Genomic DNA, 26,738 nt, shown 5'->3' with positions numbered 1-26,738 from the left:
GTAGAGAATCAGAGACCTGGCTTGATTCCAAGAGTGACACTTCTGCAGTGTCCCAGTGAGGCTGTCACTGTGATCCTTCCTTGCCTCAGTCCATTTCAGAACTTTGTTGATCCCTAGATCTGTCACTGCATATAAAGTGAGGAGAAATTTAGAAAATAAAACTACTCACAAAGAGACCTGGTGAGTCCTGTCCCTTCCATGGGTCACAGTCCTGTCACCTGGAAAATGACAATATTAGAATAGCCTATGCTTCTGGTGGTGGGGAAAGCTGAAAATGGGGGATATAATGCCTCATTCTAAAGCTAAATATAGTTAATCATCCCAGGAGCTATCCTGTTGACGAGGAATAGAAGAGCTGGCTAATAGTCAGTTACCTAGGTGTCACTGTCACCTTGTCCCCATTCTACTTAGCCACTCGGCTCTACCAGATGCCCTCCTGCTCATTTCCCCATCTCACTCTGATTTCCCATCCTTTGTACTCTGCCTTCTTTGTCTGGAGGGCTCAATGCCTTAGAAAGATAAATCTGTGCTGGGATTCAGATTGCATTAGGACTACTCGTCCCCGGCTGCTGACCAAAGAGAATTTGAGGACTGTTCATTCATGTACCCAATAAGCATTTCTGGGGTATGTACTATGTGGCTGACCTAGGATGGGGGAGAAAGAAACCAGAGTATTCAGCTCCATAAGCACAAAATTTTCAGGTCTCAGACCAGACCCATCCTGGAAGTAAGCAGGACACAGGCGTCTGAGAAGCTCGAGACAGAGGCAACCAGGCAGGTCAGAGAGAGTAATTTCCAGGTCTTCTAGGACAGTCCCCTTAACACGTATATGAACTGTATTTGTTCCAGAACAAGGGCTGAGCTCCTCATCTCTACAGGAGGAAACTGAAACCTAAGCTAGGAAACAAGTCATGCTGCAAGCCCGCCAGCTGCCCTCTGAAGCCTGCAGCCCTCTCTCATTGTGTTGGTCCCTGAGGACACTACAACCACCCCAGGCTCTGAACATCCCATAAGTTTAGGCTACCAGGAAGTGCCCAGCCACTCTTTGCCAGGAACACAGACTTCTTTCAGGGGAGATCAGATTGTGCAGAGAGGGCAGACCACAGTGCTGGCCCTACATGGTGTCTGTACTTTCCTACAATGGCATAGAAGGCATGAGCACATGCGGAGGGTTCCTGATACAGGACAACTTCGTGCTGACAGTAGCTCAATGTAATGGAAGGTGAGGAGCACAAATGAGTCCTTGTCTTCCTGGAAACCCCTAGTACGGTCCCAGGGCCCATAACTCAGGAAAGTCTCTGAGGATACAGAGTTGATGACTAATCATAGGAGCAATCTGATCTGCTCAGAACAGGAAACAGTGTGTGGGGGATACAGGAGTGGAGTGTGTGAACAGAAGCCTGGCTTGACAGAAAGGTTGCTGAAGAACCAGGCTGAGTGACTGCTGTACAGCACACAGACAGGCAACACCGTCCACTTTTGTTTTCTCCCTATCTGACTCAGCTGCTGGTGTGCCTTAAGCTGGAATTTCAACCTGCCTTTCAGACACTGAGCTGTAGCTCCTGTGGCTTACCTAATCTACCTTTTCTTTACAGAAAAATAAGTGTCATCCTGGTGGCTCACAATATCAGACAAGTGGAAAACAGCCCGAGGTCATTCCTGTGCTCAAAGCCTTCCCTCACAAGAGTTATAATTACAATTCAAAGGTCAAGGACATCATGCTTGCTGACTTTCAGGTGCACTCACACAGGTCACGAGGGAGCAGACAGCTCATTCAGGGTCTCAGTCCCTTCCTCTTCTCCAACGTGTCTGTTCTATTGGGTCAATGTAAAAGAAGGGGCTTGGGAAACTCCAGGCAGGGGGTACAAGCAACCTCATCCCTGGCTCTGAGCCAAGTGGGGGGGGACCTGAACTGCCATCTTGCACCTTTCTGACCAGTTGCTAAACAAGCCTAAACTCAACTGGGCTGTGAAGACCATCGCCCTGCTGCAGAGCCAGGACTTGGTGAGGCCAGGGCAGGTCTGCCGTGTGGCAGGCTGGGGGACAACTGGCAAGTGGCAAAATGGCAAACACACTTCGGGAGGTGGATCTAGAAATGCAGAATGGGCAGAAGTGCAAGGACCTCTTCAAAAACTACAACAACTCCACCCAGCTGTGTGGGGGAAGCCTCAGGATAAGAAGGCCGCTGCAAGCATATGGACATAGCCGTCTTCCCACCTTGCCTCAGGTACACAGTGATGCTGGGGTGACATAACCAGACCTTCTCCCACTCAACAGCCAATGGTTGACCTGGGTCTGCTCATGTGTGGAAGCATGCTCTTCCTAGCAAGTGGGGTCCTGGCATCTCCTTCCAGGCAATCTCTTGGCCTGTGTCCCTGGGACAACAAAAGGAGGACCTGGGACTTGGTTGAGCTGGAGAGAAGACACAGGTAGGACACAGGATCATGGTGCAAGTAGATCACAGAGGATCCACTAACCCCCCTGACACTCAGAGTCAAGGTGAATGGTGACCACTCAGCCACTATCCCTCTGAACAACTGGGCCCTGAGAGGGAGGGCAATAGAGCACCAGGGAGAAAATGAAGCTGAGAAGAGGCAAGTCAGAGGGGTCTGAATGAGACTGCCCCCTTCTCTCTCCACAGGGGAACACCGGGGGCCCCCTTGTGTGTAACAACGTGGCCCAGGGCATTGTTTCCTTTGGAAAAAAGAACAGGAAACTTCCACCTGTCTTCACCAGGATCTGGAGTTCTCTGCCCTGGATAAAAAGCACAATATTTCAGACTGCAGGGACAAGACCGAGGTGCCCCTAGGCTTGATCCATCAATCTTCTCTGGGACAGAGGCCAGAACTGCACTGGTCAGAGCAGGGTGGATGGGACGCTGACAGGGACTAAACAAACGTCCATCTCTAGAATGGAAATCATTGATTCCTCTATTTTTCACTAAAATGGCCAATAGCCTATAGCTTATTGAGTAAATTTTTCTTCTATTTTTCAATAACCTCTAAATCTTCTATCTAAGAATGGACTCAAAAAATAACCTCATCTTTATAACATCCACCTTAGAGAAGGCTGGACTGGAAAGAAGAAGTGGTCTGCTGAATGTTTGCCCTTGATGACTGTGCTTTGACTATGCGAAAATGTGTGTTGGGTAGATAAGTAATACATGTTCATCATACAAAGATAGTTAAAAGCAGAACATATCAATAAGAACATTAAAATTACTGAGAATTCCACCACCCAGAGACCATCATCATTAATGCTTAAGCATGTTGACTTCTCCCCTTTTTCTGTCTTCGTAAGATGGTTTTGCTTTAATAGAATTGGGATTGGGCTGTTTAGAACTCATAATGCCTTCCTTTCCATTACTCCTTAACCTGTGGTCACACTGATGAGAGTGTTGGGCTAATCTGTCTCCAAATGTTTGTAATTGTTAAGACCAGGGACATCAGAGCCGTAGTTCACTGGACACAAGGCAGAGAATACCTGGTGGGTGGGTAGTAATTATTAGGACAGTCGGCATCCATTTCCCCATCATGTGGCAACAGTGACCTGCATTCCTAGGAGAATCTCCTCCCCAAGAAACAGCCACTAGGATTCAGGTGGAACAGTCCCCACCTCAGGTCCAGGCATGCCAAATGACCCAAGCATAAACCAATCAGGATGCTCAATTCCAGTGAACCCAATAATTGTTTGTTTTGTTGTAACAAATATCAAGTTAAGACTTTGTTCAAAATGATGGGATAAGACAAGTTTTCTTTGTTGCAGAATATTTACATTTAAGGAGCTGTTTCCAAATATTCCAAAAATATAAGGCTGGACTGATGGTCAGATAGGAAGTGGGGTTACCATTTGGGGTGTTTGGTTATGTTGAGCTCTACACACCCCTAAGGCAGGTCCAGCCTCTGTCTCCCACCAACAAGGAGATCCCCACCACAGACCTTACCAACCTGTACACTAACCACAGATTTGCATCTACTCCAGCTGACCACCGTCTTCTTAAGGGCAGGAGCCACATCACTCACCTCCCTGGACCTAGCTTGCTAAATAATTATTTACTACTTCATCAGTATGGAAAAAGAGCCAATGGCTGAGAAATGAAGATATTTATTGATTCAGTCACTGAGGGGCTTCTGGGGTCCAGCTCCTCTGCTGGCTTCACCTCCTTGTTCTTTCTTCTTACTTTCGCCTTGTGACTCAACACTGGGAGTGGAATTGTGGTGACAGCGCTACTGTCATCTACCCCAAGCCAGAAAACTTCGACAAACCACTGTACTCCATGACAAAGAAAAACAAGTGGTGGGCAGGTCTAGGAGTTCTGTGAGGTCCTGAGTCACACCCCCACCTTCCCCTCAGGGTCTGTGTGTCTGGAAGGAAGAAACACTAGCAGTTCTGACCTGGGCAGACCTTGAGAGAAGATGCAGCCACTCCTGTTCTTGTTGGCCTTTCTTCTGCCCCCCAAGCCTAGGACAGGTGAGTGACCATCCCCATTCCAGAGGCTTCAACCCATCTCCTAAAACGCTGTGTACTCCTGACCCTTCTGCCTAGCACAGTTAGGGTTTTCCTCAATTTCAGCCCAAGAAGTTTCTAGACCCCAGCTCCCATCCCAAACCTAAAGTGGACTAAAAAGCCCAATGCTGCATAGACACTCAACAAGCATGAGGAAGGGAGGGTGTTCACTAAAAGATTTAGTGTGTGAGCCTCCCTCTTATCACCTGGAAAGTGGGTTGATCGTAGAAGCCATTTGGCAGAGGATGTGAAGCTACAGACGATAAGTAATTAAAATCCCTCACTCCAGCTCAGGAAATGGTACATCAGCCGAACCAGCTGCAGTGGTGGGACCTGTCCCTGGACCCAGCTAAAGAATCAGTTTCATTTTTTGGTACCCTCACCACCTCCCTCTGCCCAGGAGAGGCGCCCAGAGTGCAGCTGATCTCAGAAGGGGCTGAATGATTTGCATGCAGAGCACCATGTTTCTTTGCTTCTGCCAGAGGCCCAGGCACCCCATTTTCAGCCCCACTTCCCTCTTCCTTTCCAGGCCTTCCACTACTCCACACAGTTCCCCTCCCTCATGACAATGGTCTCCAATACCACCAGCATGATCCCCACCAAACTTCAGCCTAAAGCTCACTGAAGGCCATTCATTCATACAGCCAAAAACTGTTTACTGAGATCCTAGGAAGAGTTAGGCCCTAGGACATGAAGATTTTAGAAAATCCAATGCCCTAATCTCACAGACACATTATTAGATACGGGCACCAGCTGAGACGTTAGTAGAGGCTCAGAGGGGTCGGGAGACTCACTGAGGCAGACCGAAGGCATCAGGGGAGCCCTGTACATGATCCTCTGGGCTCCACCATCGTGAAGACAGCTATTAACTCCTCCATGCATGGTCTGAAGTAGGACGGGGGCAATAAGAACTGTCACCCCTTTTCTCACAGTGGGTTCTGAGGCTTGACATTCAGAAAAGGTTATTCTGCTGCAAAGAGAACCTAGGAGGACTCTTCTCCCGTGTCTGCAGGATTCTGTAGTTCCCACTCTCAATCACTACGTTCCAGAGCCTTCCCTCCTGACCACAGCTGCTCTCAGAAAGCCCATCTTCCAGTCTTTTCTTTCAGAGGACGTCATCGGAGGACATGAGGCCAAGCCTCAACCCCGCCCCTACATGGCATTGGTTCAGTTTCTGCTTAAGGACAAAATGAACAGGTGCAGTGGTGTACTTAAGCCAAAGGATTCTTTCTGACAGATGCTCACTGCTGGGGAAGGTGAGGCGCCTCAGACAACTGACACCTCCTGAGACCCATACAGGGACCCCATTCTTCCTCCTTTCTCTTCCAGCCCACCGTCCCCCTAAATTCCATGGTGAATAGTTTCTCAGTTACACCTCTGTGGTGCTTAGCCCTGTGCAAGGGCCTAGTCTGAAGGCTGCTCATTATAAAAGGACAATCTTCTTCCCCAAAATATGTTCCTCCCTGGGCTTTAGAAAATTACCTTCTCTAACCCAACCACCATCACCAACACCCAAACAATTTGGCAGAGAGAGGAGCAGTTCAGTGGAAGGAGAGTAACTCCAGGAGCCCAGGAGGCCAGGGGTCCAGGCTATGGGCACTGAGTTTCCTGTTTACAGGGCCTCTCTCTCCATTGGGGGCAGTTTCTCCCGTAGCAAGGACCACGTGAAGCTTCAGAGGCTGAGATGCTCTTACAATGGCCCCCAGCTTCACTCCAGTCCCATTTCCTTCCCTACCCTGGGTCAGCAGTGAGCTCAGTCAACCTTCCTCGCTGGCTACCCACCTTTCGCCAGTCCCCATTTTCCATGTGACTGCCCTGGCCAACAGCTCCTTTCCCTTCCAGCCCACCCTATTTTAAGCCAGCCTCTCTCTCGTCTCCCTAACAGATTTCCAAAAGCCCCATGTGAATTCTCTTCTATAGCTTGTCCCCATCATGCCTGGTCTGCCAGCCCACCTGCTGCCTGTCAGAGGAGCCAGTACCCACTTCCCACCTGAGCGGAGACAGTTCAGGTCCTCCATCCAGCCCAGCATCCCCCAGGGCCGCAGCCACCGTGTCCTGTGGAGTCACTTGGCAACACCAGCTCCTTTCAGCCTGGCCTGACGCCCCTGCTGGCAACCTGGGTTATGGCAGGTTTGTGACCTGAGGGTTCCAGGGTAGCGGGGCTAGAAAGTATCACTTTGCCATCCATCAATACATCATTGTTCGTCTCTCTCTTTGTGCCAGGCACATAACAGGCTCTATCCCTGACATTGTGAAACTTACATGGAGGGGAAATTTCCTCTAAATTCCCTCACTCCTTCCTTTTCCCCCAGGCAGGTCAGTTTGTCAGATTCATTGATTTTCGGAACCCTCGAGAAATTTTGCCTTGAAAACAATTAAATTCTCTGTATTTTATCTCTGTTGCACATCACACTTTCACATGAGTGATCTTGTTTGATTCCAGAAGGTCAGTGTAAAATTGCAAGAGACTCGGAGACTCATAGGTCCTGAGGTTCCCAATCTGTGCTCAGTGGATTCCGTGACAGGAGGGGAGGGAGGAAGGGAAGAGGACCCTGGGGCAGCCTTATTTTTATTTATTGACATGTGGAAGGCATGAGCCTCAGTCCAAAAACCTACAAAATGCCACATTTCAAGTGCAAGATCCTTCACTGTGATGAAAATAATAAGAATAACAAGAAGCTTTCACATCTTGAGGTTTATTGGGAAGACATTCTGGTTTAACTGTGATTCAACCTAAAACTTGTTTTTCCCAGAGCAGCCTGACTTATGACCCACCAAACACGCATTGTACATCTGCTTCAAACATTTCCCCAAAGGAAAGAATGTACTCTTTAAAGACAGGGATGAATGTCTCCCTTTCTCTGGTGCCAGTACCAGCACTTCTTTTAAATAAGATCTTCTTTGCAGAGGACCAAGGTCAAGTTGACCTGCTGAGTATGTGTTAAACTGCAGCAAAACATATCCTTGCTTCTTTGGGAAAATAAATCGTATTCTTGTCATGCTTCTTGCATGTTCTTGGTTGTGAAATGGTCTATAGCCATGAGGTGACCATGCTTCTCAGGAGAGCTTTCTTCCCTGGTGGAGACAGCACTTCCGGGATAGTCCTCAGCATTGGCTCAAAAAAATCACTGTTTCTTTCTCATCTAAAGATTGGTTATTGACTATTTGCATTGATGATTGTGACCCAGACGACCTTATTTTAGGATGATGTATCCTTCAAACAGCACCACCAGTGAATTGGATGTGACAGAACACAACAAATTCACAAGAGCTGGACAAACACTGAATCAATTGAAACAAACATCGAAAAGATAAGCAGCTACATTGAAAAGCGTAACAAATCACACAGATAATAAAAGAAAATGAAAGCTTATTTTTCATTCAAGACTGTCCCCATGTCCATCTGCCAAGCCACCCCTGGGGATCACAGCCCCAAAGAAGCACAGGGGAGGGAAGAGCTGAATGCACATGTGGAGATGAGCAAGTGAATAGTAAAAGGTGCAGGAGCCAGTGGACAACTTCAGGTCACAGCAATAAAAAGGACAAGAAGCCACAACACTATAGAAATAGAGACTCCAGATAGTCAGCCATGAGAAGCTCACTAGAGCCCCAGGGTGAAAGCCAGAGCCTGGGAGACAGTAGCCAGAGACATCTGCCACCAGGGGCATGGGTGTGTGGCCTCGAAGGACAGTGCCTGGTGGGTCAGTTGCCCCTCACACGTGACAGGGGCACTTGACACAGTGTCACACACCTTAGGAAGAAAAACGATGACCTTATAATGACTGTAGCATCAGGAAGACTGGGCGCCTGTTGATGGTACCTCTTTCCTTAAAATGGTTTCAATGTCAGTTTACATCTATTTCTCTCTTTAGATCTAGTGATTTTTACTTCTAGGACTTATTACTACACGAATCTAAAGTGTGTGTCTGTGTGTTATTCATAAAGATGTCCATACAGCATTATTTAATAATATACCCCAAATTGGAATCTGTATTAATGTCTAAAACAGGGAAATGGTAAAATATGTAACATGCACAATATGGATTCTGCAGCCCTTGACGTCTGCATTATCCACCGCTTTAGAGAACTAGGCTAAGAACATTAATAGGAGAGTGATGAAAAAGCCAATCAATCAATATTTGGAACAAAGTAAAAGCTCACAAATTGATCAATGCAAATTAATAATAATAATATTTGCTCATCTAATTGAGAAGGATTTACAAAACTAATGATACTTACATTCCACATAGACATTGGGAAAACGGCATTTTCATACCTGGCACACAAAAACCCTTTTAAAAAAAAGGAAAAACGCAGTCCTTGACCTAGCCATCAACCACACTGAGAAAAGTAGACAAGGGAAGTGTCCTTACAGATTGTTACAAAAGTCAAATGTTCAAAACATGCCGATGTCCAGCACCAACTTGGGGATTTGTTTTTTAAAAGTTTCATACCATTGAACACAGGGGAAACTTTAAAATTTTTGAGGTAGAATTACATTTTGCCACATGGAGAATGTTCTCCTGGTCTGTTTAAATCAAAAAAGTTAGAGAGCAGTATATACTACAATCAAATTTTTGCTTGTACACATATTTTCCTTGTAAGTTTTTTTCTTCCTACATATCCATTTTACTTATTTCCTATAATATTTTTATTATTTAAATAATTTCAAAGGCCATTTAAAATGAGATTCTAAAGTGATATTCACTAACAGAGTTCTAACAAAATGAGGGAAATGTTTATGTTGAATAGTGTATATTATAGGATTAAAAATTCAATATAGTGTGAGCACATCCATGTAAAAATTAACAGAAAAAACCTAGACGGAAAAACATCTGATAACAGTGGTCAATTGGGTGCTGAGATTAAGGCTGACATTTTTTTCTTCTATTTTCTAATTTATTCAATATATTAAACAGTATAATTATTAAAATAATTTTATTTTAAAAATATACGAATTTTTGAGGGCCGGCCCAGTGGCACAGCAGTTAAGTTCACACGTTCTGCTTTGGCGGCCCGGGGTTCGCCAGTTCGGATCCCGGGAGCAGACCTGGCACCACTTGGCAAGCCATGCTGTGGCAGGCGTCCCACATATAAAGTAGAGGAAGATGGGCACGGATATTAGCTCAGGGCCAGTCTTCCTCAGCAAAAAGAGGAGGATTGGCAGCAGATGTTAGCTCAGAGTTAGTCTTCCTCAGAAAAAAAATACGTATACCAATTTTGAAAAAGGTAGGCTTCAATAAGTTATTCCATGTGTTAGTTAAGATAAGCGTAACTATTCTGACTGATAAACTTTAGCATTTCACTCACTGACACAATAGAAGTCTAATTCTTGCTCAGACACGGACCAAAATGACTTTCTGGGTGAACAGTGCCCTCTCTTACTCTCAAGTGTCCCAGTTTTGACAATCATTACATGGTCAACACACGATTAAGGGACTAGACTCAGTCCCCTGAAGGTGGCATCCGTGTTCCCCATGTTCACCTGCATCAAACCCTGGAAGGGGAGGAGTCTACATGGTCAGCACAGGACTGTGTTAGGGGCCTGGTCTGGAAGGTGCCCACAGCACTTCCACTCACATCCCGTTTGCGGCAACAGTCACAAAGCTACACCCAAGCTCAAATGAGACTGCAAATGTGGTTCACCTGTGTCCCCTGGAAGAAAAGGAAATTGTTTTGCTAAACTGCTAGCTCATCTCGACCACCGGGCTTAATAGCGTTTGTTATTTATAGGGATCATCTGCCCTAAATTTCTTTCTGTCTATAAAACTAATATATTTCCATTATAGAAAAAAATTGGATAATTTACAGTTGAACATAAGAGTCACATAAAATGATTGCTCTGGTTCTTTCCTTTCGGTTTAACAGAATTAGTATCAAATTGTGTACACCGTTCTACAGTCTACTTTTTACACTTAATATTAGGTGATACAAACCACTCCACACCACTAAGCAGTCTTCTAAAACATGATGCTTTTTAACAGATAGACAGCATTTCATCTCATGAGAACATCACAATGCCTACCACCGCTCTCCTATCTTGACTATTTGGATTCTCTGAGCATTGGTGGAAGAGGATCTTAAGGAATATGTCCACCTCCACCCCTTCATGTATTTACCCAGGCCCCCAGAGCCAGCTGTTCAGTCTCAGAAGTGAGCTTTTCTGTCAGGAAACACTGAGGTTTTTGCATCTTTTTTCAAATCTTTCCCTTCCACATGCATGGTCTGCGTCCTTCTTTCCCACTAACTACTCTGAGGGGAAGATTGTATGCAGATGTCACTGAATTTCCTGTGTCACCTGTTCTTTCCTTCAAGGACAAACGCACAGGCCAATTCTTAGGATGAAAGTGTCTTGCTCCCAGCAGATACGTGTGGTGGGAAGACAATGGCACGGGCACAGCCTTCTCCCAGCACTGACACTCCAGAATACATCACAGGTTCATCAGTAGAAACTTCTCAAGGAGCAACCAAAATGTCCTTCTGAGAGTGACATTAAGGCAGCCCTGAGCATGTCTGGAATGGCTCATAGTACACTGTTCTCCTACAAAGCCAAGAGCCACAGGATTGATTTCCGACTATAGCAGCATCAGAGCGAGGGCAGGGGATGTGACCCAGCATAACCCTTCACAGAAGATTTGCATTGTTGGTGGCCTAGAGGGCCCGGGGACGAGGTGGGGAGCATAGGACTATAATGTCCCAACATCCCAGAGGAGAAAAATGTTGTAACTGGCAAAAATGTAATAAAACTATCCCTAGTGGATGTAATCAGCTATGGATGTTGTGAGATGTTTCACACTCTCGTTTGATCTAATGTTGCATTATTTTATTAAAATAGAAAATAAAAACATTGAAAAACATACTTATCTCTACCTACTCTCATACATTCGATTCTCCCTGGACAAATTCTGGGAAAAAATGGGAGGACAGTTAATTTTTAACAAAGGAGCCAAGAACATACAATGGAGAAAGGAAAGTCTCTTCCCCAAATGATGTTGGGAAAACTGGACAGCCGCATGCAAAAGAATGAAAGTAAACCATTATCTTCATCACACACAAAATTTAACTCAAAATGGATTAAAGACGTGCATGCAAACCTGAAACCATAAAACTTCTAGAAGAAACCATAGGCAGCATGGTCTTTGACATGGGTCTTTGCAGTATCTTTTTGAATATCTTGTCTCCTCAGGCAAGGGAAACAACAGAAAAAATAAATAAATGGGTCTTCACCAGACTAAAAATCTTCTGCACAGCAAAGAAAACCATCAGCAAAACAAAAAGACAACCCACCTGGGCGAAAATATTTGCAAATCATATATGTGACGATGGGGATTAATTTGAAAAGTAAATAAAGAATTCATAGAACTCAACAACAAAAATACATCTCAGTGAAAAGATGGGCAGAGGATATGAACAGACATTTTTTCAAAGATGATACACAGATGGCCAACGGGCACACGAAAAAAGATCTTCAATGTCACTAATAATTAGGGAAATTCAAATCAAAATTACAGTGAGATATCACCCCATGAGCTTCAGAATGGTTACTATTAAAAAGACAAGAAATGATAAGTGGCAGACAGGATACAGATCAAAGGGAACCCTCATACACTGCTGGTAGGAATGCCAACTGGTGCAGCCACTATGGAAAACAGAATGGAGATTCATCAAATATGAAAAATAGAAACATCGTATGATCCAGTGACTCCACTTCTGGGTATTTATCCAAAGAAATGAAAACACCTATTCAAAAAGATAATGGAATCCTATGTTCATTGTAGAATTATTCACAATAACCAAGACCTGGAAGCAACTTAAGCACCCATCAGTGGATTAACGGATAAAGCAGATGTGGTAGATGTATACAACAGAATACCACTCAGCCATGAAAAAGAGGAAAGATTGCCATTCACGAAACGTGGGTGGAACTTGAGGGTATTTTGCTAAGCAAAATAAGTGAGACACAGAAAAACAAATACCATATGATTTCATTCATATGTGGAAGATAAATAAAACAAACAGAGATACAAAGAACAGATTGGTGATTACCAGAAGAGAAGCAGAAGAGACTGCGATGAAAAAGGGTAAAGGGGCACATATGTAGAGTGACAGAAGGAAACTAGACTATTGGTGGTGAATACAATGCAGTCTGTACAGAAGCTGAAATAAAATGATGTACACCTGAAATTTAGGGATTGTTATAAACCAGTTGTGACCTAAATAAAATAAAAATAACTGAATAAGTAAATACGATGTGGCAGCACCCAGGGTCTCAGCAGGGTGGCCCGGGGCCAGAGGCAGAAGAATATCAGGCTTCCTCTTTGCTCTTTCATCTCCTTCAACTTATTCCTGGCGTCCTCAACACATCCCACCTCACACCACACCTGTGTTTCTTTCACCCTTGTCCGTGACTTACTAAGAGGAAATGAATACGGCATCCAGGAAACATATTCATTTAGAAAAACAGAAATTCCAAACGACTGAGCTCTAACCTCAGAGACACAGGAAATAGAGGACATAGGCAACCACCAGCTTTCAGGAATTGTTGGGAAATTATTGAAATGATGGGTTTAAGGTTCTGGGACACAAGCTTCCAGCACCACTCCTGTTGCCTTGAGTGACCATTTTTGTTACCAGCACTGACTCAGTGGTGGTAGGGAGAATGATGGTGTTGGCTGGGATGACTCTTATCGCCAGATCACTGGCAGTTGGGGGACAAGCCTCCTGGGCATATTGGGTGACGAAACCTATCACACTAGCATGAGAATGTGACTGTGAATTCTGACCCCCAACTCCCAGCCTTCTTTCCCGTCTCAGGGGCTAAAAGTCTGGCAGGAGGAAGCACCAGCAGCAAAATCGCTGGGCTGCATTCCTAGGAAGAGGCAGCCACTCCTGCTCTTGGTGGCTTTCCTCATTCCCCCCAGAATTGGGGCAGGTGAGTGACCGTCCTCAACCTCAGAAACTCGACCTCTCTCATAAACCCTGGAACTAGACTGCATGGGCACTTCCTACCTCAGGATCACTAGGCAAGTTTTTTTAATTCACAGTCCCTCAAGTTCCTCACCATAAAATAGGAATCATTTCAATGCTACATCATACAGTTCCTATAAGAGTGAAATTAGTTACTGTACATAAAACTCTTGGAATGGCCCCTGGCATCTAGAACGTTCTAAATAAATGTGCCATCTAAATTCATTCTGCCACCCATGTGTCAGAGCCGAGGAGAAGAGGAGACAGCAACCACAGTCCCATCAGCTCACATCTAGAATCCTCAGAGCAGTCCTATGCTGGTCATGAGCTGATCATGAGCTGGATTCAAAGGGATCTGGGAAGCTCTCTGAAGAAGGAAGTACCAGGCACTTGAGGAAGAGGCCACTCCAGAAGGTTCCCAACCAATAGCAGAGCATCTCTCCTCAACAGGGGAGGCTGAAGCTGGCCACACCTGGAGCGAGGATTCTTCTCCTCCATGGGGAGAAGCAGGAGGAGCTGAGTTCTGGGATGGGGAGTCAGCAGTGTTTCCTGAAGAACCCTGGAGTGCCCTCCCACTGTGTGTAGCAGACCCCTGCAATCCTCAACTCCTCTTTCCTCTTCGTTATCTCTCCTGCCTCCCATCTTCTAGCCTTTTTGGAACACCAAGCTGGTACCCACACTGCAGATTCTGAGAACACAGAGATAAGTACTGAATGCTTCCTTTCAGAGGAGATCATTGGTTACTAGAAGGCCAGGCACATTCCCATGCCTACATGGCATATCTTCAGACCCAGACTCCTGTGGGTCCCGGCACTTGAGGGGTGTTCCTGGTGTAAGAAGACTTCGTGCTGACGGCAGTTCTCTGTTGGCGAATATGAGGAACTAAGGAGCTTCCCAGGCGACCACTCACACAGGCCATGAAGAGTTCATAAGAGGGGCCATCTGTAAGCAGGGTCCTAGCAATGAAGGTGTGAGAAAGAGACCAGGTAGGTCTGTGGGACAGGGAACAGGCCAGCGTAAATGAGGAGAAAAGAAGGACATGATCAAAAAGAAGGAGAGGAGGAAACGGAAGGCACACATTGGGGCTGAAAATATGAATTTAAGCTATCTATCAAATTATTCTGGGGAAGTAAAACTCAGGGTTCCTCTGTCCCCCATCATCCCTAGCTCAGGGCTTTGAGGAGCAGAAGGCACAGACAGCTCAGCCACAGAGCCCCTCTTCCCCCTCAATTCCCTCAGCTACAGTCTCACCACCCTGGGCTGTCCTCCTGCCCTGCAGAGCTGGTGGACCGAGCTCCTGTGCCTCACACTTACCTCTAGGCCTCCTTTCCTTTGCAGCCCTATAAATGTCATCCTGGGCGCCCACGACATCAGGAGGCTGGAGAGCACCCAGCAGCGCACATCTGTGCTCAGAGCCACCTGCTATGCTGACTATGATCAGCAGAACAACCTGAATGACCTTCTGGCTCCCCAGCCCAGCTGCCTTTCTCCCAGCGTAGAGGCTCCACCCTGTCTTGGGACCATGGAGGAGAAAGGATGTGCAGAGTCCAGGTAGTGGTGCAGGCAGTGGATGAGTTCTGCCCAGGCATCCTTGAGGGCCTGCACTCTTCCTGCCAGCTGGAGAATAGACCAGACTGAACTGAGTCATGAGGCTAGTGCTCTGTCTTGGACCCAGAACAGGCTGAGTCCTGAGGTCAAGGGCACTGTGGTGGGCTAGGGCCTATTTGGGCTGTACGATAGAACAGACATACTCCGGGATGTGAGGCTGAGAGTGCAGATGGATCAGGAGTGCAGGGACCACTTCAATTTCTACACCCACCGAACGCAGATTCATGTGGGGAACCTGAGGAAGAGGACATCCACCTTCCTGGTAAGACCCTGGGCATCTGCCAATACGGCCCCAAACAGACAGACCTGGGCGGAACTGACCAGTTGAGGCAGACTACATCCCACCAGCCTCAGTCGGGGCCCAAACCTGAGTGACGTGGGGACTTCTTCTGAAGAATTTAATCTCTGGTGGAGTTGGGGAGAAGAAGACACACAACGTACACATGTGCAGCTTTGTCCTGGGGAAGAGCAAGTTATCCTGTCTTGGGCTGAGATAGCTTGAGTAACCACAGTCAGGACTGAAGCCTAGGGATGGAAAGATCCAGAAGCTTGACTTGTACACCTCCGCCACCCTCCCATCTCACACACACGCCACAGTGAAGAAGCCCACCTGTCCATATCTTCTCTGAGGGCTGAGCCTTAGGGCAGCAGAAGTGGGGAGGCCTGACTTCATGTCCCTTGCTCCATCACACACAGGGAGACACTGGAGGCCTCTTGGTGCGTCACCAGGAAGCCCACCCAGGACATCGTATGCTATGGAAATAATATGAGGATTCCTCCAGCAGTCTTTACCAGGGTTTCCAGCTTCCTGCCCTGGATAAGGAGAACAATGAGACGCCACAAACAGCGAGGTCAGACTGAGAAGCCCTGTGACTCACCCTTCTTCTCTGGGCCAGCTCGAGGGGGGTTCCTAGAGCTTTAATAAATGACCACATCTAGAGTGGAATTACCCTGTTTCTCGTTTGTTCAGTCAACATCATTCAGTACACAACAAATGTATACCAGGACTGAGTCTGAGCAAATCCAGGAAAATGGGGTCTCTTCCTCATGAAAAATGAATCCTCCCCAATTTCTTGAAGATCAAGATGAACTTCTTTCCTCCTTCAAGCCATCCATTCCCTCATCTCCCCTCCCCCCATGGCCTTGGGAAGGGATAGAAGGACATCTTTCTCCCAGGGCCAGGCTCTCTCCTTTCCACCCTACCAGAGACCCCCTAATAGATATCAAAGTACAATCCACCTTCCGTATCCCCCACGGACTCAACCCATGGGAATCGAAAAGCCTACAATCGTTGTGATGTATTCCCTAAACAATAACTGATGTATTATCAGCTATAGTGTTTGATTGTATTAGGTATTGTAAGTAATCTAGAGATAATTTAAAACGTACAGAATGGAGGACACCCATAGGTTATACGCAAATACTTTGTCATTTTGTACAAGGAATTGGACATCTGCAGACTTTGATACCCACCGGGTTCCTGGAACAAATTCCCCTTGCATATTGAGGGACAGCTGTATGCTCTAAAACTCTGTGCCATTGGTGTGTGTGGGACAGGCAGAACAAAGGACAGAATTGAAATGCCATACAAGGCCTAATTTAATAGATGGTACAGGAGGCATCCCAAATCACTGGGACACAACAAACTTAATAGATGGCGTCAGAACAACTAGGTAGTTATTTGGGGGAAAAGAGAAAATTAGATCCACTCCTCACAGCAGAATCTACAGTAAATCTCAAATGGATCCACGATCTAAATGGAAAAGACACATACAAGTACTACAAGAAATAAAAAAGATTTGCTTGCTTAAAAATGGCTAACAAACACCCATGTTCACAGCAGCACTGTTCACAGTGGCCAAGAGATGGAAGCAGCCCACGTGTCCGTCACAGCCAGAGTCCTTCTTCTCACCAGTTCGCCACACCAACCCTCATGGTACTGTGGACCAATGTTCTCATTTCCGTGTGAAGGGGGTCTGCTTCTTGTGTTGATGCACTGAAGTTATACAAAACTCCACACAAAATGTTGACTAAAATAACATAAATTTTACAGTAAAGATTAGGTCATATTCAAAGAAGTGATTCCTGAAGTCACATAATGTAATCATGGTATAAATACCTTCCAGAGGTAACCATGCAGAATGAGGTGGCAGATTTTTCTACCTCCAGCAAAATGTAAATTACTCTTGCAGTCTATACAGAAACTGATCGCTAATAATGTACAACTGAAATTACACAACATTATAAACCATATCACCTCAAAAAAATAATTGGGAAAAAAGGTTTTGCTCACTGCAGTGAGACATTTAGCATCTGAACTTATGTAATTTCCATGATCTTAAACGGAATAATCACTGAGGACATATTTTGTCAAATCCAAGTGACCATAAGCAGAAACACTCTGGTAAATATAACCAATATTTTATGGGCCCTGCTTATCAAAAAGTCAGTAGTCCAATATTCAATGTTGGCCATTTATCAACAAAATTTAATCAAGAATATGTCTTTGACAATACTCAGTCAGTCTCTATATTTGCTACCATCTATCCACAGAAATTCTCCTTTACGAGCATGCTTTGGAGGATAACAGTCTCATTATTAAATGTTTGCATTGGTAAATGAAGAGAATACTTGATGGCGGGGAGGGGAGAAGAGAGAGCAGTGGAAGAGTCCCCCATCCAGCCCTTCTCCTCTGCGACATCTACTCAGAGCCCAGCGCACCGCCCAGTCTCAGGACTCAGTCCCGAGGAGACGCCCAGGGCAGACATGTCTCAGTTCCATGTTTTCTTGCCTGTCAGCACTTCCCAGGCAGCTCTCTGCCTCCAACTGCTCTGCTGAAAATTTTTCCACCCCTCACGGTGCTCACCTTCAGGAGACAATTCCTTCCTGACCATTCCAGAAGCCAGAGCCCACCACCTTCCACAGCTCTTGACTCCTCTTTATTAAGGACATCTCAGCAGCAGAACTTTGGAATTAGTGTTCTGCACACTGAACTCTCGTGCAAAGGATACTATTCCTCCTACTCTCTTTCTCCAGGTGCAGACTCTGTGCATTTAAGTCACTAGTGACCTGACTGGAAACTCATGAAACCATGATAAGCTCATGCTTAGTAACCTCATTTGACTAAAGCAATCTGCAGGGGACTCATGCTGAACTCAAGCACATTTTTTGTCTACCCCCCTCTAAAGCTCCCCTTCTAATCTCTCTTTATCTTCCTCCCACTCTCTTTAACACCTAATCTCCACTTCCTCCCCTGTCTCCATGCTGCGTCCCCACACCCAGGATTCTCTCATTGTCTGAAACTACGAAGAAGTTGATGGATCTGGGGCCTGTCACCTAGCATGTTACAGATGAGACCCAAGCTTGGCATTTTTGCAAGAATATCGTAAACGGGCTCAGGATCTCTAAGAGTGAAAAACTAAAAGGAAAAGATTGTGTCTAGTTATGATATTGTAGAAAGTATGCAGCTAACCACACATGAAAGGCAATGTGGGGTGACATTCAGGCTCTTTGACCACCCAGAATTCAACCAAGGTAGGGAATATCACGTCTGACTCAGGTGAGAGTTCCCCAAAACCCTATTTATTCCTTCTGAGAGTCCAGTATTTCCTCCTGGTGAATGTGGTCAGGCTGACTCAACAACTGCCTAAGAATGTGGCTCTCACAGCACCTGCAGCACTTGCAGAGAGGCTGTCTCTGTGACCCATCCTTGTCTCAGTCCTACCGAAGAATTGGCTGAACCCCAGAGCTACTGTTGGAAACAATTTACTGAAAGGACACAAATGAAAAATCTCCAAAGGGAAATGGTGAGTCTCTCCATTTCCTGGTCTGTTCACTTGAACCAGGACTCTGATATAGTATTAGGATGGCACATGATTCTGGTGGAGGGAAAGCTGAAAATGGGGGATATAACTTTCCATTCTCCAAAGCTAAGAGTGCTTATCTTTCCCAACAGCTATTGTCTGCATCAAGAATAGAAGAGCTTACTAATAGTTTCCCAGCTGTCAACTTCACCTTGTCCCTCTACTGCTGAGCCACTCAGCTCTACCAGGACAGATACCCAGAACCTGACTGAGCCATCAGAGTGTTGCCTCTCCACTGCTCCAAAAGCCCAGATGGAGACTGGCTCCCACCCAGGCCCCTCCTGCCCATTTCCCCATCTCACTCTGATTTCCCATCCCTCATTATTCTGAGAGCTCAAGGCCTTAGGAAGTTAAATCCATGCAGGAGTTCAGAAACCCATGTGGTCATCTCCCACATACACGCAAGCCAAAGCAAACTTGTGTATTATTCACTCCTGCATCAAACAAACCTTTATGGGTATTTCTTATGTAGCCAACTCAGGATGTAAGAGAAAGGTGCCACTGTATTCTGCCCAATCTGCCCAAAATATTCATGTCTTAGAGACTAGCCTCATCTGGGAAGGGAGCAGGACACAGAGATCTCAGACACTCAACTACAAAGAAATAACGAGCATAGGCAAGAGAAAGTGTTTTCCAGGTCTTCTGGACAGTCTACCCTAAAGACAGAACCTTTCCTTGTAAGATGTATCTGAAGCATGCTTGAAACAGGGCCGAGTTGAGCTCCTCATCACAACATGCATAAATGGAGAAATAAGGAAGGAGCTGGGCCATGCCACAAGGCTGCCATGCTGCCCACAGAAGCCGGGAGCCCCAACTCAGTGGGTAGCCGTCTTGACAAAGGGCTCCATTCCCCACCATGTCCACCTCCACAGACTGTCCCAGGCTAACTAAATATCTTGTCTTCTAGCTACCCGACCTGTCCTCTGATTTGTAGAATTCTCCTCAGAAACCAAGGCCTGTGCCTCCTAGACCCAGGCTCAAGTTGAGCTTTCTCACACCTCATGCCAAGTTAACCTGTCAGGTTGTGATAAGTGGAGAATGATCCCATCCTGCACCCTTCTGAGTAGCTCCACTTAGGGTCAGGATTAGGGACGTGGTTTCTGGAGGCAATGCTGTTTATATTCCCACTATGCAGGACAATGATGTGTGTAGAAAGGGCAGAGGAGTAGAGCCCAGGTGGAGACAGTCAGTCATCATTGGGGCTGTTCTTTCTTTGGAACCAAGAACAGAAGCCCTCACTAGGCTTCAAGCACCTCTCAGTTGTCCCTGATGACATCAGTACCCCATTCAGATGAAGAAATGTCCTTCTCATCTCTCTCTTTATCTTCCAATATATCCAAAAGTGTGGAGAGCCAGACCTCTCTATCCCACCTGAACACATTCAGAAGTTCGAGGAATCTTGACTTTCTCCTGGTGGTCTGGGGCAGAAGGATGAATTCAGGCAGGTTTGTGTGCCATCGCTTCCCCACTGCCCAGCTCTTCCTCTGTCTCTTCCACTTTTCTTCCAATCTCTGCTTTCCTATAGTTGGCGTACTGCCTATTAATGTCCACTTGATAAATAAGGGGTAAGGCTTAAGATGAGAGCATGTAAATTCAAGAATTTACATAAGAATCGATCACAAATTTATGGTGATGTGAAGCAGAATGGTGGTTCCCTGGCAATAGGGGGAGAGGGCAAAGGGAACTTACTGTTTCATGGCTTCAGAGTTTCCATGTGGGAAGAGGAAAAAATTTCAGAGACGCATAGTCATGATGGTTGCAAAACAATGTGAATATACTTTATGTCCCTGACGTGTCCCCTTGAAAATGGATACAAGCTAAATTTTACGTTATGTATATTTAACCACAATTTAAAAAGTAATAGTAAAAAAAAAGAATCTCTTATAAGACAAAGGGAATAAAGTTCTGATGATAGAAGAAGCTATTTGCAGAAAGTGGGTAGAGACCTCCTCTGCATGTTCATGGCATTGTTAGAGCTACATTATCCTCTGAGCTCTCCGGGTTCTAGGTTAAGCAGAAGAGGCATCATGTCTGGCTGATGTCACAGACTCAGAAGCATCTCCATCCCAGCACATCTACCCTGCCTACATGACATAGAAGTAGCAGCTGTGGGTGAGAATAAACCACATATGTGGTCTGAAGGGAGGGCTGGGCTGGAAATGAGACCATGAGATCTAGGGTAGAAAGGAAGGAGGAACTGGGGAAATCTTGCCCAATCTTCTAAGGTACTTTATCATCCTTGGAGATCTCTGAGCTTCTTGGGTGTGTACATTAATATTTTGGGTTTCTTTGGGGTTGTGTCACCAACCTGAGAAGCTTTCAAGCATTATTTCTTCAGATATGTTTTTCTGCTCCTTTCTCTCTCTCTCCTCTCCTTCTGGGACTCCCATTATACGTATATTTAATGCAGTATCCCACACATCGCAGACACTCTGTTCATTTCCATTCTCCGTTTTCTCTTTCTGTTCACTGAAAAGTTCTAAAGCAATTACAAATTCAGTAAGGAGAGCCTCAGGACAGCAGCCAAGCTTCTCTCCAGACACAGTGGCTAAGCACAGGCACAGGTGCCTTCTGCCCTTGGTCAGAGCAGCAGAGTCACGGTCAGCTAGGTGTGGGTCAGATGAGACAGGGGGCAAAGAGGGGCAGAAGATAGCAGAAAGAGGCAACTGCCTGCCAATATGATCTGAATCCACTTCTCACCCTGAGAGAATAGGGGTCTGAGCCATTTTTAGGGTGGATGTGTAGCCCTACGTATTATGCCAACAGCTCAGAGGTAAGTTATCATCTCTCAGAAAATTGTGGTAGCACAGCCAACTGTACAAGAAACTGTCACTGACTAGTTACCCCCAGGAACTCAAGGATGGCTTTGCATATTTGAACAGTTTTTCCAAATTGTTCTTTTTCCCTTTCTTATGTTAAGGAGATGCAATCACCAGCTGCCCTGAACAAGACCAAGCCTCACCAGAGAGCTATCCTAGAACCTTTTGCTTATTTTTAATGCTGAGATGTCTCCAGGAGGAGCAAAGGCCTTATAACCACAAACTGCAGTGTATTTGGAAGCATATTTTCCATCTGAGCCTGCACAAATGAATACCCACCTCTCCCTTTTGAATATTAATTCACCATCTGAAAGAAATGCCCCTTCTTCCATTTATTCAAGGATGCCATGACTCTGGAAATGACTCCTCATGGTTTCCTATTTGCCACTAATATATGTTACTCTGTTACACAACTAATTCTCGTGGAGATACTGATTTAACTCGCCAGGGGGGAACCCTCTTCTGTTTCTGTAAGAGAACCAGTTATGGGAATTGTGAAAACTCTCATGCTTTTATGTTTAAAAATGCACTCAAATGATAAAACCTGCTTTGGGCCAAAATTACATTCTATCATCTTTGATTTTCTATGCTTCCAAAACTTCATAGAGGTTCTTTAGTAGATAATTCATAACCAAATATGTTTACACACATTTGATTAATAAATCACTACAGTATTGTTGAATATACTTGTGGCTTCCAAATTGAGGGTGGGGAGGAGGCATCAGTCATCAAGGTAGGAGAACAGTGATATCTATCCCCTGTAAGCAACAACCAAGTCTGGGACAGAGAATGAAAATGAGAAGATAGTTGACATGTTCTTCCTTCTGGGTAAATACTGATCCAACAGATGCAAAAGCAGCATAAGCATTATACCCAGTTTGCGATAAGACTTCGGAAGTCTTCAGATATCTATAGCAAATATAGAAGAACAATGATTTTAACTGTCAGGTTGATGGCTTGTATTCTTAGTAGTATCATTCCTCGAGACTTCTGAGATCCAAAAGCTGACAGCCCTCAAGCTCCTGCGCGAAGTGAATTATGAGAGCATCCATGCCAGGCTCCTCAAAACAGACAGGGATCTTCGGGGCTGAATCTCTGCCTACATCATGGTCTTCACTGGGGCACCAGGTTACCTGTGCCAAGTGGGACAAGAGTGACCAAGAAAACTCAGAATGAGTGGCAAAGCTTTGTTTTTTCTGTTTAAGTCCCTATCTGCATGTCCTCAACTACTTCAACTCTGGGGTCTTTTAAATATTTGAAATATCAAGAAGTTGAGAACAACATTAGCTTTATCAGGGCAACCTGGGAGTACACAGGGAGCTCAAGTGCATTTCTTGTCAAACCCCTCCTCACAAACTTTCCTATTCAGTCATTACCTTCTCTTCCCGGTACTCTCATCAATGCCCTATCTACACTTCATCCCTAATCTTTGCTCTTCACCCCACCCCCCAAATGCTTGCTGTTGCCTGTAACTACAGAGAAGTTGATGGATGACTAGGCTCTTGCCTACTGTGTTCTAGGAGAGACCAGTGCTTGTACTTTGGCTTTTATACCAAAAATAAAAATAAAATAAAACCCTTATGCTATCACAAAAATGGAGCTCTACAAAGAGTAGGATTGCACAGTTGCATGCTATTTTAGGAAGTAGACAGTTGCCTAAACACAAATTTAAGGCATGGTGGGATCGTATTCATGTTCTTGGAGAATCGCAATTAGGGAAAGGGACACCATTTTGGGCTAATGCCAAAGCTACTCAAAACCTTCATCTCCATTCAAAGTGTCCAGTACTTTCTCCTGGTAAATGTGCTCATGCTACCAATAGCCTAATAATGTGATTGTTGCAAAACTCTCACCACACAACCCCTTTTCTGTGATGGGAAGAGGGATTAGATTCTTGTGAATCAATAGAACTGGGAGGAAATCAATAGTCACTGAGCCAGTCCCTTCTTCCTTCACCTCTAGGATTGAAAAAATCTGGAATGAGAAGGCACACACCACTTTAAACCTGATCAGCCTTTTGGAGAACATGCTGCTGCTCTGTTCTTGTTGAACAATCTCCTGCCCTCCAAGGCTGAAGGAGTTAAGTGCCCCTGTAGATCCTCAAAAGTCTGGCTTATTCTAACACAAGACACTTCCACAGTTCCCAGTGAGGCTGTCATTATGATCCTGCCTTGCCTCAAGCCATTCCCAGAAATTTGCTGATCCCCAGACCTGTCACTGGATATGCACTGTGGAGAAATTACAGAAAAGAAAACTTCTCACAAGGAGCCTTGGTGAGTCCTCTCCCTTACAAGGGTCACATCCTTGTCACTTGATAAATGGCTCTGTATTAGGATAGCACGTGATTCTGGTGGAAGGGAAAGCTGAAAATGAGTGCTGTAACTTCCCATCCTCCAAAGCTTCGAGTGGTTATCTCTCCCAGGAGCTATTGTCCGGATCCAGAATAGAAGAGCTAGCAAATAGTCAGTTTCCTAGGTGTCACTTTCATCTTTTCTCCATTCTTCTGAGCCACTCAGCTCTCCCAGGGCAGATATCGAGAACCTAATTAAGCCATCAGAGTGTTGACCCACTGCTGCCCCCACCAGCCTAGTGGACACTGGCTGCCACGCAGGCCCCTCCAGCCCATTTCCCCATCTCCCTCTGATTTCCTGTCATTTGTATTCTGCCCTCTGTGTGCCTTAGAAAGATAAAACTGCTGGAGTTCAGAGTGCATCAAAACCACTCCCCCTCACCTTCTAACCAAAGCAGATTTGAGGACTGTTCATTCATGTACCCAGCAAGCATTTATGGGATGTGTACTATGTGCTGGGCCCAGAGGGGGAAGAAAGAACCCAGAGTATTTGGCTCCAAGAGAACAAAATATTCAGATCTAAGACCAGGCCCATCCTGGAAGTAAGTAGGTTACAGGGGTCTGAGGAGCTTGGGGACAAATTCATGAGGCTAGGTCAGACAGAATAATTTCCAGGTCTTCTAAGACTGTCCACTTAACAGGTTTATGAAGTGTGTTTCCTCCAGAACAAGGCCTGAGCTCCCTATCTCCACAGGAAGAAACAGAGACATAAGCCAGGAAACAAGCCCTGCTGCAAGCCCGCCAGCTGCACTCTGAAGCCTGCAGCCGCATCTCATTGTGTTGGGTCCCTGAGGGCACTCCAACCACCCCAGCCTCTGAACATCCCATGGGTTTAGGCCACCAGGCAGTGTCCGGCCCCTATTTGCCATGAACACACAGATCCAAGGCAATTTTTTATTTCAGGGAAGATCAGATGGGGCAGAGGCCAGAGCACACTGCCAGCCCCACATGGCGTCTCTCTCTTCCTATAATAACACAGATGGTGGGAGTAGATGTGGGGGGGCCATAATATGAGACAACTTTGCACTGACAGTAGCCCACTGCAATGGAAGGTGAGGAGCACAAATGAGTCCTTGTCTTCCTGGGATTCCATGGTAGCATCTCAAGGCCTGGAACTCAGCAGAGTCACTGAGCACACAGAGCCAATGACCAATCAGAGGAGCAACCTGATCTGCTGAGACCAGGACACAGTGAGTGTGGGACTCAGGGGTGGACTCTGTGGAGAGACATCTGGATGGAAAACAGGCTGCTGAAGAACCAGGCTGGGTCACTGATGCACAGAAAAGAAAGGCAACACTGTCCACTTTTCCCTTCTTCCCTATCTGACTCAGCTGCAGGTGTGCCTTGGGCTGGAATTTCAACCTGCCTTTCAGAGACTGACCTGTAGCTCCTGTGGCTTACCCAATCCACCTTTTCTTGAGAGAAAAATAAGTCTCATCCTGGTGGCTCACAATATCAGAAAAATGGAAAACAGCCAGCAGGTCATTCTTCTGCTAATAGCCCTCATTCATAAGGATTCCAAGAATAATTCAAAAGTCAATGACATCATGTTCCTGAAGGTATCATATTGCTGAATTTCAGATGCACTCAGTTCACGAGGGAGAAAACAGCTCTTTCAGGGTCTCAGTCCCCTGCTCTCATCCAAACTCTCTGCTCTCCTAGGCCTGTGTAATAGCAGGGGGCTTGGGAGACTCCAAGCAGGGAGTAGAGGCAACCTCACCCCTGGATCTGAGACCAGCTGGAGGGCAGGACCCGAACTGCCATCTTTCACCTTTCTGACCAGCTGCTAAACAAGCCTAAACTCAAGTCGGCTGTGAAGACTATTGTCCTGCCACAGAGGCAAGACTGGGTGAGGTGTGCAGTGTGGCAGGCTGGGGACAACTGGCAAGTGGTAAAAAGGCACACACACTCCAGGAGGTGGATCTAGAAGCGCAGAATGAGCAGAAGTGCAAGGACCTCTTCAACAACTACAATAACTCCATCCAGCTGTGTGTGGGGAACCCTAACGACAAGACGGCCACTGCAAGCATAAAGAACAAGAATCATCCCTGTTGCCCCAGGGACACAGCGACACTGGGGTGGCATGGCCAGGCCTTCTCCCACGCAACAATCTGAGTCCACTCATGGGTGGAGCCATGCTCTTCCCAGGATGTGTAGCCCAGGCGTCTCCCTCCAGCCAATCTCTTGACCTTTGTCCATGGGACAACAAGAGGAGGGCTTGCAACTGGGTTGAGCTGGAGAGAGGACACAGGCTCATGGGGCAGGTAGATCACAGAGGATCCACCAAGCCCCCTGACACTCAGAGCCATGGTGAATGGTAACCACTCAGCCACTACCCCTATGAACAGCTGGGCCCTGAGAGGGGGTCAGGAGAGCCCCAGGGAGAAAAGGATGCTGAGCAGGGTGAAGCCAGAGGGCTCTGACTGAGACTTCTCCCTTCTCTGTGCACAGAGGGACTCCGGGGGCACATTCACATGTAACAACATGGCCCAGGGCATTGTCTCCTTTGCAAAAAAGCATGGGAAGCCTCGACACAGCTTCACCAGGATCTCGAGCTTTCTGCCCTGGATAAAAAGCACAATACTTCATGCAGCAGGGCCCAAGCTCAGGTCCCCCCAGGATTGA

General features: G+C 46.0%; 1 pseudogene; it reads left to right on the top strand.

The window, feature by feature from the left end:
* The first annotated feature begins 1,118 nt into the window (after nucleotides 1-1,118).
* LOC139046492 (mast cell protease 8-like) lies at nucleotides 1,119-26,738 on the top strand (annotated as a pseudogene).

This window comes from Equus asinus, chromosome 2 (genome assembly GCF_041296235.1).
Source record: "Equus asinus isolate D_3611 breed Donkey chromosome 2, EquAss-T2T_v2, whole genome shotgun sequence".
Taxonomy (NCBI): domain Eukaryota; kingdom Metazoa; phylum Chordata; class Mammalia; order Perissodactyla; family Equidae; genus Equus; species Equus asinus.
The sequence above is the reverse complement of the archived record's forward strand: the minus strand, read 5'-3'. Positions and strand labels throughout refer to the sequence as shown.